The sequence below is a fragment of the Pseudopipra pipra genome, chromosome 9 (assembly GCF_036250125.1).
Source record: "Pseudopipra pipra isolate bDixPip1 chromosome 9, bDixPip1.hap1, whole genome shotgun sequence".
Classification (NCBI taxonomy): domain Eukaryota; kingdom Metazoa; phylum Chordata; class Aves; order Passeriformes; family Pipridae; genus Pseudopipra; species Pseudopipra pipra.
In genome coordinates, this window is record NC_087557.1 from 4639599 (window position 1) to 4654174 (window position 14576).

Genomic DNA, 14576 nt, shown 5'->3' on the forward strand with positions numbered 1-14576 from the left:
GGCTCTTCAATTGCCTGACTTTACACTGATGCCAGACTTTCAGTGCTTGCTGTCTGAAAGCCTGACCCAATTAGGGGGTGCAGGGCATCAGAAACCCCAACTCTTCTACAACATTTAGCAGTTTGGTTCTCAGGTAAGCAGTCCAAACTGGTTTGCAATTTGCAGCAGTAATTCCTTATAAAACCAGCCCATTAATTGCAACTTGCTGTTGTCAGTGGACAGTTTTGTGGCATTCTGTGGCAAGAGACTGTCACAGCTATGGTGAATAAAATCAGGAGCAAAGTTGCAGCCTCTAGCAGCCTCTCTGTAGCTGCAATACATCAAATCAGAGAATCACAGAATCCTGGAATGGTTTGGGTTGCAAAGGACCTTAAAGCTGACCATGTTCCAACCCCCTGCCCTGGGCAGGGACACCTTCCACTAGACCAGGTTGCTCAGAGCCCCATCCAACCTGGCCTTGGACACTTCCAGGGATGGGGCAGCCACAGCTTCTCTGGGCAACCTGTGCCAGAGCCTCCCCACCCTCACATTAAAGAATTTCTTCCTAATATCTAATATGTAATCTAAACATGTCAGTTTAAGCCATTCCTCCTTGTCCTGTCAGTCCATGCTCTTTTAAATAGTCTCTCTCCATCTCTCTTGTAGGCTCCCTTCAGGTATTGGAAGGCTGCAATTTGGTCACCCCGAAGCCTTCTCTTGTCCAGGCTGAACAATCACAATTCTCTCTTTACAGGAGAGGTGCTCCATCCCTCTAATCAACTTGTTTACACCAAAAAATGTTATTGCCTCATCAGAATTCTATCTAGAAACACGGTGGGTTGTTTGTTGTTTTTTTTTTTTCAAAAACTCCCACGCTTATATATCTTTCTTCCTGCTCCCTAGGTTGCTTTTGTTTTAAATCTGTTTACTGCTTTGGGGTTGCAGATATCACAGACATATACTTGTTTAAAAGAAAAAATGGAAAGGAAATTGGCTATGAAAACCATTCTATTGCATTTAGGCTTTTTCTAATTTAGAGTAGAAGGTGATATGAAGTTCCTGAAGAGAAAGGGCTTCAGAGTCTTTACAGTGCAGTGCCCCTCTTAAAAAATTATTTAGCAGAGAACCTTACTGTCCATCAATTATTTCCACACCACTTATAAAGAAAATTAATTTCAGATCATCTGCAAGTGCATGCAAGAGTTATTCCTATACAGTAATGCTATGCTCACAACTACCCTGTTTGATTCTGAGGGATGGTGGGCATTCAACCAGCACCAGAAATTGCAAAAAATTTTTAATCTATATTCTTTTACCTCTTTCTACTCCAGTTGTTGGTTGTGTTTTTTTTCCCCAAGTCAGAAAAAAACATTTGAAAAAATACATTTCATCTTTCTAGAGAAATTGTTAGGGGGAAAAAAAAGGTTTCTGGGATTAAGTTCACCTTCTTTGCACAACGAATGCATTTCTACCAAAGATTAATCATGCTGATTGAGTACACATAAGGTCATCGGGAAACTCAGCGATAAAGACTTTACCAAAAATGCTCAGGCAAAAACTTCTCTGGCTTTTAATCCATATATAAGTTACTTTGTCCAAGTAGCTTTTATCTCATCTCTTTCACATAGAAACAGGTAACTCAACATACAATTTATGAATGTTGAACCAAGCTTATTCCATCAGGGTCCTTGATATCTAGAACGAGTTCATGAAGGACGTCCAGGAAAAGATTCATCTGTTCTCCAGGATTTAATGTGTGCCCCTACTCTGCAAAGCCATGAATGAACCATCATGGCTCCACCACTCATCCCCACTGCACTTCCCAAGGGGAATCTGCCCAGGCTACAAGGAACACTTCTTCCCAAAAATGTTAATTGTGCTGCCATGGGGATAAAAACCTGTTTCTTTGCAGCTGCCCTTGACAACCTGCCTATCCAAGAGCTCGTTCCAAAATCTGCGCTACCCAAGCACAATGAACTAAACTCAGTGACACAAAAGGTGGGACAGCAGCAGTTGCTCCTTCCAAACCACGTCACAGCCACTGTACTGACAGCAACCCCTGTTTTTAATCGTTGCCTGTCCTGGCTGAAGGGAACAGTAACGCAGAGATGCCCTTTTCCTTCTTAAATCTCTCGACATTTCTACAGCAAAAAAAAGGCTTTTAGGGCTGGGAGGATAAACTCAATGCTACCTATACACAGACAATGACTGGTGAGTTTAAAGTCACATTACCCTGCATGCCACAATGAAATTAAAAACTGACACTGCAAATTTCCTCTCTCCTCCGTTAAAAAGGCACTAATAATTAAGTATGTGGCTCTCAATTAAGCCAGCTCCATTTCTTTCACTACTGGCAGTGCTGTCCAGAAGCACTGCAGATACACACGTAACTAATGATAGTTAAGGAATAACATGATCCCAGGCTCCCATAATTTCCAGCCTGAATCTGACAGAGAAGACAGTATTATCCACAGTTAGACCATGCAAGAGAGATGTTGTAGCAAAGGCAAAATTGTTGTGGGCTCCATGAGTGTGAGGGGGTTGCTCTTAAACTGCCAGTTAAAAATTGTGGGAATAAAGAGGAATTTGTGACAGCACGTGAAGAAACCTTGGAAGATTGCACTTGCATGCCAAAGCACAGGCAGGGGCACATAAAAGATTCAGGAAGAGATGATAAAGAAGTGTAAGAGATGCCTTAAACAGGTATATGGAATGGTACATGGAATTTCTCACGTCTTCCCCTAATTCTTGCTCGCTGATTCTTTGTGGTTCGTGTACAATTAAGGCCGATGTCAAAGTCACTGTGACTCCTGACAGTTAACTTTGGTGGGCGGGTAAGGCTGACCAGAGCCAGCATAAATCACGGACAGATCCGTGTCTCTGGATGCAGCATCTGTACTCATTCAGAGACACTTTCAACTCCCCTGACTCCTGATGTGCTCACGGACCAGCGCAGGGAACTCCACTAAGCCCAGAACTATCCTTCTCAAATGTCACCAGGAATGCCAGGAGAGAAGCCGCACTCATCCCGGAACAGACAGCAGAGCGTCCCGTCCCTGCCTCGGAGCACTGTGTGTGTCAATAAAAGCCCGGCTCGATTCGAGGGACAATCGCATCCCGGCTGCCTGTCACTGGCAATGCTGCTCCAGGCAGCCTCAAAGCCTGACAACCACTTTCGGAGCAAAATGGAAATACAGGGACTAATATTTGCTAACATCATTAATTCTTTTTTTCTTCTCCACTCCCCCTTCTTCCTTTATCCACCATGTCAAGATGTATACTTTTAAATTGTTGTCAGCCATAAAACAGACGTCGTGTCCCAGTTCAGAGGTTAACATATAATGACAGACACATTAAAAACCCTGTCCAATGCCTCACTGAAAATTTCAGCTCCATCTTCTCTTCAACAAGACAGTGCCTTAAACTCACTTATAAGCCTTAACAACATTAAAGCCTAATCATGATTGAAAAATAAAGGAGAAAGAGAAGACTGTTTTATCCTAGTAAGCATTATGGAAATGCAAAACAATTAGACAAAAACATTTTCTTTGTAGGGTTTTGAGTTCACCTTCTATTTTGGTCTTAAAACTTGCCCATGATCACAACACGACCCATTTCTCCTTTTGCATTTTTGGGGAGTGGGATGAAAATTATCATCTAACAGAAGGAGCAGTAGTTTCCTGATGGGGGTTGGCTTAGTGGGTCAGTCTTTTGCTACACCCCTGAAGACAGGACAGGGTTGTTTTATTTTTCATCTCCAAGTCCAAGCTTTGTTCCCATCTACACAAACCAGGCTACAACAGATTTAACAAGATGGCACATTCATGGGTGCTTCCAGGGACCCACTTCAAACTCAATAGCTAGAACTTACCATAGAGATGCAAATAAAGTTACCATCAGTGATTAGCTGGGACCAAATGGTACACAGATATTTATATGTAGGGCAAGGGACTCTTGAATCTCATAGAAGGAAAGGCAGAGAGAAATCCTACAGAGATACTACAAAACAGCAGGAATAGCACAGGTTTCAGTATGGCTTTTAAAAAAATAGAATGCCATAACCTGGAGTTAACAGAAGAGTTAACAGAAGATCCCAGTCATGGGTTAAATGTAGGGCATCCCAGTTTTATCCAGAGCAAAATGGGAACTCTGCCTGGCTGGTTCTGCACGCCTAGACACCCAGCACACACAGCAATAGCTGTTTGGCAAGGCACGTGGCTGTGTTGCATAGCACATCTATCATCCTCCTAGTTCCCTCACATCTCACTCTGGCTTTTCTCCATACCCAAAACCTTTAAATAACTTCTCATAAATACATATTTAAGAAAAAAGAGAATGCCATCAGCAAAAAAGGTTAATCTCATCCAACTGCTTATCTTCAAAGTTATCCTGGCTAGTGCCTTAAAATGGTCAAGACTTGGGTTTTTCATCATTGTGCACCTTGGAAACAGAAAAGGGAAGCAACTTAAACGAGAGCTGCGTATCAGGATCTCACAGCTGAGCCACCACACTGCACGGGAGAAGTTTGTGCTACTTCTTGTATTATTTTTCTCTTCCTCTGAGACTGATGCAGCTTGAGTCAGAGTAGCAGCTGTATCCGGCTCCCTGGGACGGGGATAAGAAATACTCCCAGCAAAATGACTACAGTCGAAACTTCCCAAGCGTTTCCGCAGCAGCAAACACATAGTGCAGATTCCAATCTGCATTTGTTCTGCATAATTCACCTCCCTCCAGCACAGGTGTCAGCCTGGCACGTTCCCTGGTTTTCCTGCATTGCCCAGAGAGCAACACCCCACACTGGGGACAGGGACACACTTCCTTACTCCATCCCAGGCTGCAGCAAGGTGCACACACAGCAGCAGAGCAGTGAAACAGCCTCCTTGACAGGAACGTGGCAGCCTCCAGCAGCCACCAAAATCTGTCTTGGCCTCACAAGGTGCTGCAGGGCTTTGGGGTGCAACCAAGGGTCCTGAGCCATCGAGCCTGGAGGAGCTGCAAGTGCTGAGTGCTCACAGGGATCTGCTTGGCACAGGTAGGAGAAACCCTGGCCCATGTCCCAGCTCCCCAAACTACACCTGGGAGGTGTAAAAACTCCAGTGTGTTGTTACAACAGGACAGGTGATGTCCTGGAACCCCATCAGGCTCACAGGAAGATACCAGTAAATCCCTGACAAGTGCTGGTTGAATTGTAATTAAGCTCCTATAGTCTCAGGTGAGAAATTTTTGAGAAGATACTTCAGAGTTAACCCAAGAGCAAACCTTAAGGCCTGCTCCGCGGGTCACCATGTCCCCTTAGTGCTCTGGATTAACACTTCTCTATTTGAGGAGTGAGGATTATTAGGGAGGCAACAAGAAAATGTAAACTCTCCTAAAGTTTCAGACACTTGCCCCCCTCCTCTCCCTCTGTGCCACAGCCTGGCCCGTCCCTCTGGGAATGGAACTTGGGCAGACACTAATTGTATTTGACAGCAGCAATTACACACAAGGCTGGAGATTAGAAGCTCGTTAATTGTGTGTGCCATAATTGCTGCCGTCTTTTCCTTCACTAGTTAAGGCCAGTGCCAGGAGAGCCAAGGGGAGGAGGGTGCTCTCCACCCCAAACGCAGGTGGTCCGAAGAAGAGAGCCCTTGGACAGGGAGGAGATGTCCCTTCTCCCCCAGCACCGCAGGAGGCTCCTGACCCCATAACAATGCGGGAGGGTCCTCCAGCAGCGCGGTTAATGAGGCGTGAAATGAGGACAAACAATGTTCTCTTCCAAAGGTATTTTCCACCTATATCCTTCTGTCTTTACAGCTCAGCTGAACTTCACACTACCTGCAGCGAGAGGGAAGGTAAATCTTAACCCTTCAGTGGTGACGCTACTATTTTTAACTATTTGTAAAATTAGGCTGTGTTTTACATTGTTTAAATTCATAAAATCCTTCCTTCCTGACTCAAATATGAGCTCAGCATTTCTCACCACTCCGTGGAAGCCAGTTACACCCGAATAAGACACGAATCCCCCCTGGCTGAGCCTCCCTCTTGCGCTGCTGCAAAGCCACCTTTCAGGAGCAGCTGCCATCCCCTCCGCACCAGCCGTATTAATGGCTGTCATAAACAGACTATTTTAATATTCCTCTCTCAACAATCCTCCTTGGCTCCCAGCAGCAGCTCGGCCGGAGCGTGCACATGACTCAGCACCTGGAGCCTTTTCAAGAGACCACTGAGGATCTGAACCCTCTGAGCAAACTGCCCTATAAAAAAAAAAAAGGCAGAACACTCCGCAGAGTAACATGGGGTCGGGGTTTTTTTTTTGGTTTTAAATATTGCAGGAGGAGTTTAGTTAATATTCCATTCACGGCTACATAAAAAAAAAAAAGTTTTCTGGTTCTTCTAACCATCATCATAGAATTTCCTCTTAAAAAACACAATCCAAGACAGGGAAAATATTTTCCAGATTATTCAAAAAAATAAAAACAAACATACTATAATTAATGTCATAGTTAAACAGAGCTGTGATCTAAAGCAAAGCCTTGCAGATTACTCATTTAACTATAACGACTTAATTAATAACTGTGCCATAATCATAGTTGGAAATTAGTAGTAAAGACAGTCAGGGGAAGGGAAAGAAATGTAAAATGCTTAACATAATTCTGCACAAATTTTATGCTTGCTAGCAGCTGTGATTTCATCACTCGCTATATACATTTTAGCATATGCACAGAAGGAAATAATATGCTCAGTCAAAAAACCAATGCAGTGGCTTCCCACAGCTTTTGGTTTCTGTATCATCACCCCTATGAAAATCCACAAATGCCCAAGCTGAGGGGACCAAGCTATAGACACAAACACAGCCTGGACTGTAATTGCTGCTTTTTTTGTCAATCTAATACAGATATTTATATAGATTTACACAGACATTTGTATGAGCAAGAAACATACTCTGAGCCAAACTGGAAATACTGAAGGACTACACAGCTTGGGATAAAACAGGTGCTCTGAAGCTTGAAAGCTGAAGGCAACTCTAACTACTTTTGATAAATAAAGGACTCCCAGCCTGTCTGTTGACATATTCATCCTTTACTTTCTGGAGTGACACTGGGCCAGACAGCATCGCAGTGGCCAATGTCCCCACTGGCAACTTGACCAGCGCCATGGACATTTGTTTCCTCCAACAGATCTGGCTGTGAAGGCAGAGGATGGATTTATGAGCTCTGCAGGCAGAGAAATGGAAAAATTAAGAGATCTTTGCTGCTCCCCATCCCCACAGACTCGGGCAAGGGAAGGATCTGAGCACCCCAGCAGGAACAGAAGGTTTCTGAAGTGACGGTGTAACCCTTGGCAGACTCAGCCAGAAGGATGCAGCAGGATCTGGAGGCAACTTTAGTGCTGTGCCTGAGCCTTTACGTGCCTTTGTGTTGGTTGGTTCAGCTCAAAATACTTACAGGATACTCCAGAGGCACTTAAGGAGTGCCACCTTCCCTTCTAATAGGACTAATTTGGTACAAGAGTGCCCAAGAATCTAACAATCCTGCTCTTTTAAGGGATAACTCCTTTTCCACTCCAAGAGACAAATAACATTTACAAGACATTAACCAATGTGTTAGTTAACATCCAAACAAAATCTTGATCTCCAGTAATTACATTCAATACCTTCTTGATACTTCCCGTGAAGAGCAAGCTAAACATAACCACTTACCCTTTTTCCAACACAAAAAGCTGGATTTTCACTAAAGAAACAGCTTAATTATGCTACAGCTTATCTTACACACAAAACAATTGTAGCTATTCCCTCCTTACCAAAAGCATGTCCTATTTTTATTTAACACATTCTCTCTTTTAAACCAGCCTTTACATCACTATGTGAAGCAGCAGGGTACACAGACCCTTCCTGTGCCTGAATATCATCAAGAAAATGTCTACAGCTCCATACCTAAAAATCAAAGCATTACATACTCCACAGTAAGATAAACCTACAATTTCTTCCCAAGTTTCTGAATTTTTGTAACAACCTCTGACACATCAAGTTGAGAGTTCTGCAACAGCTTCAATGACTTTGAAAAATTAGATTATTTTATTAGAAGTTGCACCTTTCCCCATTTAAGGCAGTCAAGCTGCTAACCCAGCCTGGTGGGTTGCTGGCCAAAACAGGAGTTTGAGGAGAGGATATCACAATTTCCCAAGCAAGCTGCAGAGCAAGTCCAAGCCCCCCTCCTGAGGGCCCACCACATGCCACAAGCAGAGGAGGTTGTGTCTGCTCTGCCCAACCTCACTCACCACCTCACTGGGCTACCCCAAGCAACAGGACTTGGGTGCTTTGAATCAGGCTTTTCCATGTTTCTGGGCACTCCAGGACAATATTGGGGTCACGGATGTCAGGAAGGCTGTCTGCTGCTTGGCCAGCAGGAATCATCATAGAATGGGTTGGGTTGGAAGGGACCTTAAAGGTCATCAGAGAAAGCATCTCTTACCCTCCTGGTCCTCCCCACCTTCCCTTGCAAGTCGCTATTTATTTTTCCTCCTGTTACATCAGGCTGAGGTTCAGCCTGCTCTGCTCTCTGCCCCAAGCTCCTGAACTGCCCCTCGCTGCCTGCTCACCTGCCCTGTCCCTACAGCCCATGGCAGCATCCTGCTTGGTTCAACACCTCTCCTCTGCCAACCCATCCTGCAGTTTTCCCAGACCCCAGTTTTGTCACGCTGCCCAGCGCTACCAAAAGCTTCATTTACCAATTTGTTTTAGCCACAGGAGTTTCAGTACAGAAATGAACCTACACAGGAAAGTTTCCTTTGCTGGCAGAATCACTTCTCCTGTCACAACACTGCTCTTTCCTGCTTCCAGCCTCACACAGCTGATTCATAAAAACAAGCTTTTCAATACTTTCCTTATCCCCATTTTTGTTGCTGAGGAGCAGCAGCATTGCTGATAAAATCTGCAACAAAAGAATGCACATGGCATTTGAACCCCTTCCTTGCCTTGCCAGAAATTGTCACCCCAAGGCAGAAATGACAGAGGGCACCTCTGGTTGCATCTCAGTCATCTCAGCTTGTGGTCTGACACAAACCCAACCTTGCCTTCTCAGTTTAAGCCAAGATCTTGGACTCTCCCTGGAACTATCAGCATCTCTAACCATATTCTGTCAACTCAGCCACAGAAGCAATAACCTTCAGCAGAGGATCAGCAGCAACTTACACCTTTTCTGATATTCAGATGCTCTCTGAGCTAGGAAAGCACTCGCTCAAGTGAGGTTTTAAGGTCCCAGAGCTCAGCTGTGTCTTGTGCTTCCAATCCCAGAGCCGTGGGATCACAGAGTAACCAGTGCTGTGGGACTGCTACCTGTGCACTGCAGCCACACAGCACAACCTGTCACTTCTGGTGAGTGATTAAGGGGAAAAGAAAAAAGCAACTAAATCCCTACTGCACAGAAAGTCACACAGTACTTTGCCTCATTCTGTTACATCTTGTCATCATTGAATGCCAATAGTTTGATATATCCATTTAAATTTATTTGATCTTCTTTCAGTTGCTCCTGGTGTATCTGGCTTTCATGCAGTGTCTTCATCCCCCTGTAAGCCAGGAATCGTGATGCTGGGATGCCACACATCACTGTGCTGCAGCAGCACACTCAGCAAGGCAGAGCTATGCCTCTAATTATTCTTTTTTTTTTTTTCCTGAATGCATTCCAAATAGTACAATATATATTTTTTTAATTAGCGCAAGATGATGAAAATTAATTCACTGACATATTCAAAAGGAAAAATATTTCATCCTTGCTTAAATATTTAGCCAAAATCACTACACTGGTAGCCAAAAAATGGTGAGCCCCCCAAATTCTTGCTTGCAATTCCCAGAAACAACTACTGTTACATTCAAGCAGCTGCAAGAGAAGGTATTATGCTTCCAACAGCACACTCACAACATGGTGCATCAGCACTGCTGGATCTGAGCTGGAAAAATAGGGGCTAACATCTCTACAAGCAGAAGTTAGCCTTTGCAGGGCTAGTAAGATTGCACATTTAACACACAGTATGTTTTCAGCCAGAACAGGCACCCTAAAAGGAGGGTAAGAAAAGAGGTATGAACCCTTGTCATGATAATTCTTTACTTTGAAGAAGTTTAGGGACACAGACACATGGGAAACCTCTGTAGAGGATTCCAGTGCAGCTTGCAATACATGACTGCATTGCTGGTTTGCTTTCTAATCCTCCCTAAAATAGAGGCTTGCAGCTTGGCACTCCTGCATTTCAATCAATCGCCTGATCGAGGATCGCAGTGTCATAAATAAAAGGAGCCGAGACCATAAATTTCTGCGGGGATGTAAAATCAAAGAGAACAATCCAACAGGCTCCCAGGGGATGGGAGGCTGGCACATATTCCAGCTGTTTATATTTCTACTATGAGACGCTTGTTCATTTTAACTTCTTCACTTCTGCACAGCTTTCCAGAGCCACGATTCCAAACGACTGAAAATCTCACCCTGCGTCTGGCATTTTGTTCTGTGCTCTACAGTAAAATGCAACTGCAGGAGAGAAAAAGCCCTGTGATTTATCAAGCTTGTCCATAGGCAAAATACCAGCCCACCGTAGTTGATGGCTCCACCAGCACAACACCCCAGTGCCTGGCAAGTGAGTTTACTTGCTAGAAACATGTTACTTGCTGGAGTTACACGAGCAAAGACAGGGACAGAAAGGCAGTAAATCACCTATGGACAGCTTTGTTTATGAGTAGGACCTACATCAAAGACTTAGAGCATCAGCACACTTTCCTCATGAGAAGGTACAGAGAAGCAAAGGATGCAACACTACCCACTTTTATTGCAGAAGAACGGGAAAATTTAATTGATATCTGTTCAGATTTGATATTTTAGCTTCTTACGCAACAGAAACAAGAAAACATCCCCTTGTTAATAAAAGAATTGGTTCTGAAGGCATGCTCGAAAAGCAAAGCACTCAAGATCTAATTTATGCAGTTAATAAACTGAATATTTTCCATCTTGGATAAAATAAGGTAGGTCACTCCACCTGTAGTCTCACAGGTAGGAGGGAGGTGAAACCACAAGGTTTTCTTAGCCATGCACAGTAAATTACTCCCTCCCACAGGAAGGCTGAATCCTCCACTAACCAGTTGCATGCTAGAGGTTGTCCCTCATACAGCTGGCAAAAGGCAGCAGGGCAGAAGAATCCCTCTGTGTGTTGATATCTAACCCTTCTCAGGACATAAAAACCCTCGAAACTATTACACATCCCAGTGCGGTTCACAAAAAAACCCTAAACCCAGAGGACATTACAGTCTTACATGCCCCAAAGCCAGAAGCCTGGGGTGGATCAGTTTTCTGGTTTTACTCAATTTCTAGTGCTTCATTTTCTGTTAGAAGTATTAAAAAAACCCAAAAACCAAAAAACAAACCAAACAACAACAACAACAAAAAACAAACACCAAAAAACCCCAGACTTGATGATTTGGTTGGTTTTGGTTTGGGGTTTTTTTTCTCAAAAGGGAAAGAGCCTGATTAGAGTTTATGAATTATCTCAGTGATTTGTATCTTCCAATGTGGCCACTCGCTGAAATAAGAGCTGTCAAAATACGTATAATAAACAGTGCTGTTTCTTTTCTACATTTCGTTTATTAACATTTGGGTTAAAAAAAAAAAAACCAACAAAGTCAAACAGGAAATTCCCTCAGGGTGAAATGCCACACAAGGAGCTCCCTGTACAAACCCAGAAAGCAAAGACCTTGCCAGCACTGCTCCTCTTCCCAGGGTGCTGCATTAGCACAGCACAGGACAGCAAGCTTTAAAGAGCACAGCCATAATTTGATTAGTGCCCACTTTACACGATGCAATTAAATTGCTTTTATACTACAAAAGAAATAAAGTCGCTGTTTTTTCAAGTTTTTGACCTCGCAGCCCAGCAAGCCATAAATTGAGATATTTACCCAAATGAAGCAGGTATGTGAGCACACTGCTGCTGGTGACAGCAGGGAGAGACCCAAACAGGTCTTTTCCCTTCCTGTTCTTCCCATCCCCCTTGTAATCCTGCCCACACCACTCTGCTGCTCTTCCCCAACAGCAAACGGTGGCTGCTGGGACAGATTATCACGGGAGACATCTGTTTGACTGACAGACAAAACAGGAAAACATGATGGGTGCACTCATTTTGTTTAGAGACAATAGCTTTTCTAACGCCTTTCTTAATTTCCAGAAGAAATTCCATCGGCCTGCAGCACTAACCAAGAAACCCAGGCTGAAACTACAGTGTGATTTACCAGCCACTAATCTCATTCCTAGAGAAGTTGACCAGACACATAAAACCTGTAAGCTGCAAAAGTTCAAAGATTCTTGTTCCAGATATGAAGAGGACAGACCTGAGCAATGAGTCCAAATTTAAGAAAAATGAGGATTGGATTTCCAAATGCTTGTTTTAATGTCATTGGAAACGCAGTTTGTATTTGAGTCAGTACAGAAACTTTTAAGTTCCCTTGGAGATCCTACATGACAGAAATTCTAAATTGACTTAGAGATCCTACTTAAATACAAGAGGCTCATTAATTTAAATCAATTGTTAAAATATCTCAGTAACACCTGGTGCAACCCAACAAAAGCATACATACAAACTCATCTGTGCTGCAAATCTGGGAATTGTTTATTCTGCTTTTCACTGTATCCTCAGATTGCAAATTCTCTTTTCCACATTTTAGTTTCAACTTGCTTGTTGCATTTAAAACGTAACAGAGAAAGGTTATCTCACCAGGAGAAAGGGAGGACAGAGCCCAGCCCTGGGCACAGGGTACCTGGCCAACCATCTTATCAAATATTGCCCCCTGCAGTACTTCCTGCAAAAACACCCACTGGACAAATCCATTTGTTTATTCCCACAGGTTTTCCAGCTTACTGGACTGCTCCAAGCCTGCAGCAACAGTGCATTTGCTATTTTATTCACTCTGAAGTTTGTTTTCTTTTTCATGATATTGTCTATTCCCCAAGGGTCCTCTCCTGGCACAACTCGGTGCTCCCACACCAACACAGCAACGGGGGGATTTTACTCCCATTCATTACCTGGCCCAGAGTACAGACAAACAAATCCTCTACTCAAACAAGGCATGGAACAGTACTTGAAAAAAAACTACGGGCAGCTTTCTCCCCTGCAAACATCAGCAATGGAATTTCATACCTTTAAGAGCTTAAAAAGATGTTTGGTGAATGTCTATTTTCTATGAGCTCAAGCTCTCTTCCAACTTGGCCTTCGAGACAAGTCTCTGCTCTTCAGATTCCTAATATCCAACTTTCCTCATTACGCAGCAGAAATCTTGCTAAGTGCATTATTGGGGAAGTCAAGTCAAACAAGTTAAAGTGCCACTTTTTAGAATTTTAATATATAAATAGAAAAATCATTAAGTCCTCCTGTGAGTTTCAGCAGTCAAAGCAAATAGGAGGAGGCCTCTAAGTGTTTGGGAAAGGATGCCACTGAAGTTGGTAGTGACAAGCTGTCGAGATTGGAACTGGTAAATGCGCAGTATAAGAAATAGGAAAAGGAAATATTTAGAATCGAGTGATGCCAAAACTGCAATCAGCAAATGGAAGGCTAAAACAGATGAGCAAATCTGGATGCTTTTTTTATTATTTATTTTTATTGTTTGAGCTGTGCCATGTAACAAGAACGGATCAATAACAGCTCCCGACCACCCACTGCAGTGTCGTGTCACACCCCCACCCCAGCCCTGGAGGTGGGATTTTGGTGGAAGGGATGTGTTCAGTGCTGCTGAGAAAAGGTGCTGGCCTGCTTCTGCTTCTCCCATGGCTGCCTGAGGTTTAAAAAATCTGGATTGAAGCCAGTGGGGATTTGTGATATGAAATACACGCCAGAGATTAGAATTTTGGAGCGTGTCAGGGAATGGAAATACAGCCACTAGTACTGAAGTATCCGATTATACAGTGATGTACACGAAAACACAGTTACTGCATGAAGATGGAAGACATGAGCTTGTGAAGGTGATATTCCCAAAACCCCTGAGCCCATTGCTACGGCTGCAGGACAGCACCACTGTGGTGGGTCAGAGGGATGGGCACACAGTGCCTGGCAGGGAGGGCAGGTGATTGTCATCACCTAATCCACACACACCAGCAAAAGCCACCAAAAGCAACGTGTCACTTGCTGCCAGTAAAGCAGGAAGATGACAGGTGAACATACCAGAATCTGCTGGGACACATATTCCTTTCCAAAGGACCCAAACCAGTGGGAGGTGTTGACATGAAACGTTTCTGTTTAAGGCTAGAGAATGCAAAAGAATGGCTTCATAAATTATTCTCTGCTCTGGAGGAAGAGTGAATAGACTTGAAGGACAGGTGATGTCTCTGAAATATGCAAATAGAGCTGAGCTGGTCCAAGCAATTACCTTTCCACTGCCTGGAACTTCAGACTGAAAGGAATGACTCACAAGCAAGAACAAGAAACAAAAGATGTGCTAAAAGGTAGAAGATGACGAAGGAAGACTGCATCAAGAGGAGAATGGAGACTGCATGGAAAAGAATGTTCCTGGCCTCCAGCTAACAGCTGTTCCTGGGAAAAGGAACAAAACAACACACAGTAAGACTATGCCAACACAGGAGGGCCTAAGCATCCCA

At 43.7% G+C, this 14576-nt stretch overlaps 2 protein-coding genes across 4 annotated transcripts in view; one reads left to right on the top strand and one right to left on the bottom strand.

Moving 5' to 3' along the window:
- Positions 1–14576, top strand: part of LHX4 (LIM homeobox 4) — a 256618-nt gene that overhangs the window by 72721 nt on the left and 169321 nt on the right. The gene's annotated exons all lie outside the window — the stretch shown is intronic.
- The window catches only part of ACBD6 (acyl-CoA binding domain containing 6), an 82848-nt gene that overhangs the window by 57293 nt on the left and 10979 nt on the right, over positions 1–14576 (bottom strand). The gene's annotated exons all lie outside the window — the stretch shown is intronic.